Below are 3697 nucleotides of genomic sequence, written 5' to 3' on the forward strand. Positions count from 1 at the left end.
TCTCACCCTCACCTCACTCTCACCTGCTCAGTTCCATGGCGTCAACTGAGCTACAATCATTTGGTTAACCCCTTTGTTTTAATGAAGTGAATTCATTCTTCTCTATATAAAATTAAGAAAAAAAATGTTACATATCAATCGGAATTATTTTCTATATAGATTGAATTGTCAATCAATACAATAGCCATGCATAACGCACATAATACATATTTTTTTTAATACAATGGTGGCAATGAGGTCTAAACCTATAACCTTATATAAACTATCCAAACCTCTCACTACTAAGTCAATCCTAGTAACGATAATACATATTAAATCAGCATATATTACTGAAAGTGACGATACTTGATCTCCGATAATAGGAGGATTTATGTTGTAACACTTTATTCAACATACGTGTGAGACCCATATTTTCTTTTCTCTCTCTTCTCTTTATATAACCCAATATTGACTTCACATACTTTTATGTGTGTGTAGGAGATAATTTTATCTCCTACAACATGAGAAACATGAATCCCATATATATATATATATATATATATATATATACGAGGCAAGATACATTGACACCGATGTCAAACTTTAAATTTTTACACCAAATTCTAACCGTTGATTTTCACCAATCAACGATTATCATTTATTGAGAATTAATAATTAATTCATAAGTTTGATTGACAAAAATCATAACTGTTGATTGGCAGAAATCAACGGTTAGGATTTAGTGTCAAATTTCAAAGTTTGACACTGGTGTCAAAGAATCCTGCCCTACACACACACACATATAGTGGGTCAAGATCATTTTACATCGGTAAAGTTACACTCTAAATCCTCATCGTTGATCATATTTATTTCTAACGGTTATGATTTGTTAGATATTGGAGCCGTTAGATGCAAGTAAATAAATTATTCAAATTTGGTATAAGACTTCTTATTCTTGCACTAATGTCGGTAAAGTTACACTCTAAATCCTCATCGTTGATCATATTTATTTCTAACGGTTATGATTTGTTAGATATTGGAGCCGTTAGATGCAAGTAAATAAATTATTCAAATTTGGTATAAGACTTCTTATTCTTGCACTAATGTGTGTGTGTGTGTGTGTGTGTGTGTGTGTGTGTGTGTGTGTGATAGGTTATACTTACTACCATTTTTTCTTACCACCAATAACATCAAGTAAGAGCCGTTGATTTTATTTTAATCCAACGATAATAAAGTTGATAGTAAGAGGTGGTAAGAAAAAATGGTAGTAAGTTACACTCTCAATCTTGATCGTTGATTATATTTATATCTAACGGTTCTGATTTATTAGATATTTAAGTCGCTAGATTCAAGCAAATCAATGACCAAAATTTGGTGAGACTTCTTATATTTACATCGGTGTAAGAATATCTTTCCTCGTATATATATATATATATATATATATATATATATATATATATATATATATATATATATATATAAGTCAAGATCATTTTACACCGGTGTAAATTGCACTCTTAATCTTGATTAATGTTTATCTTATTTATATTTAACTAGATATTTGAGCTATTAGATGTCAATAATTCAGATTTAGTGTAAAATTTATAATATTTTTTATAGCGGTGTAAGAATATCCTACTGTCATATGACTAATTATGCTGTGGCCTTTCATTTTATGTAAATCTATCTATATCTATGGCTGGTGATAATTGTCAAACTAATGCGTTGATTCTTTCTGAAGTAGGCGTGTCGCCTGTTAAGAACCATTGAGCTCAGATTCTTGTTCTGTGGCACAGAAACAAATGAAACACAATAAATTAATTAATCACAAATGAGAAGCATGATTGGGGTTGTAGCCTACAAATGATTCTAAACCTCATTATAATTATGTTTCTTTTATGCTTTATATTTAATTATGAACTTCGGACATATCACCTATTATAATTAATTATGTTTCTTTTATGCTTTATATTTTAAGAGCATGCCTTCTTGATTAATTATAATAGGTGATATGTCCGAAGTTCATAACAAGGAATTAATAACCATAGCTTAATAAGTCATATTACGAATAAAAGTACACAGTGCTTTTTCTAGCCAGACCAAAAGTTTTTGTTGGGGTGTGCCCTTATGGTACATGCGCGAAAGGTGTGTCTCACAAACAATAGAAATTGTAAAAAAAAAAAAAAAAAAAAAAAAAACAACGGATATAGGTGTGCAATTATTTGACAGGCACACTTAACTATTTGTTGTTACGGTGTACATATATAAAAGATTTTTGGTTTGATATGTAAGGTTTTACTCCAGAATTGCAGGCACACGTGGTGGCCACGTTCACCAATTTGGCCCCAATTATGTCCTCCCCTCAACGTCTGGGGTGAATCAAACTGGACACTGAGAAAAAGAAAAGAAAAGAAACTGAAGATTGTGTTCAAGATTACGTTAGAGAGGATCTATATACAGTTAACGTACGAACTAGCTTCCGTTAATTGAGACACCAAAATCTTGTATTTTGCAATGGCCTTTAATTTGTGGGATGACTGGGATCCTCATTCATGCAAGTTGAGGGACATCGTGTCAAGGAAATCCGTATTGTAATCAAGTTTATTAACTTATCAAGTAAAGCAATATATTTGTGTTTTCAAAGATTATATCTCCTGGAACTTCTCTTTATATTAGGTACAACATAACCTAACGTGTATTATTATTATTATTACTATTTTTTAAATGTCAAGGAATATTACTATGAATTGAACTCATAACTTTTATTCAAATATCTGTCTCTCTCCCCCTTCTACTTTGCTAAGGTCAAGCCGTACTTAACATGTATGCATTTAGGCACATCTCAGGTGAACAATTAATATTTGATTGAGTTTGAACTCATTAGGTATTTCTTTAGAAAAATCATTCCCCCCCCCCCCCCCCCCCCCCCCCCCCCGTTTTTCAAACTCGAATCTTTGTATAGTATAAAATTTATAGTTCCCTTAAAAAATATTTAATTGAGTCCCCAAATTCATCTTATCGTTTAGCATTTTTTACCTTAATTATTTTAAAAAATTAAAACTGCAAAGATTACATTATAAATTTTAAACCATAAGAACTTATTTAAAATTTTCAAAAAGCACAAGAATTTACTGAATAATTTGACTATATTTTATAAAAATTGGACATTTTTTTAATTGCTTTTCCCTCTGAATTTGATACATATTTATTGGGAAATCAGTAATAAATAATATTTCAAAAACAATCCTTCAGAACCATAAGAACTCCCTAAAAGGGTACATCCATATCATTTTCCTGAATACAAATTTCTAAATTGGAAAATGGCAGCATAACGGTCAAACATGCATGTGAAATTTCATCAAAAGGAGGGAATATCGATTAGGAAGCAATACAATATAATATATATACCAAAATAGGTATATGAGCTGATTTCATTTCTCTTTTTCCTTTTCTCCCACTTCCCCCTAATCGGGTTTAGGAAGAAAGATGGAGGTAGGAGGGGCCAATGTAACAGAGGCATGTGGAAAGATTCATTGGGTAGACGTGTGAGGTCCCACGGAAGAGACCATGTGGGCTTGTTGGCCTTATGTACCCCAAGTGTCATACCCTATCCCATGTGCGCCGCGGAAGGGCACCCCCACTCATGCTCGCTTTTAAGTTTTAACCCTTTTTTATTGACTTTAATATAAATTTCACATTACAATTCAGACTTTAGAGA

This window comes from Gastrolobium bilobum, unplaced genomic scaffold, assembly GCF_033153095.1.
Source record: "Gastrolobium bilobum isolate Gb01-03AN ecotype WA unplaced genomic scaffold, APGP_CSIRO_Gbil_v1 utg3226, whole genome shotgun sequence".
Classification (NCBI taxonomy): domain Eukaryota; kingdom Viridiplantae; phylum Streptophyta; class Magnoliopsida; order Fabales; family Fabaceae; genus Gastrolobium; species Gastrolobium bilobum.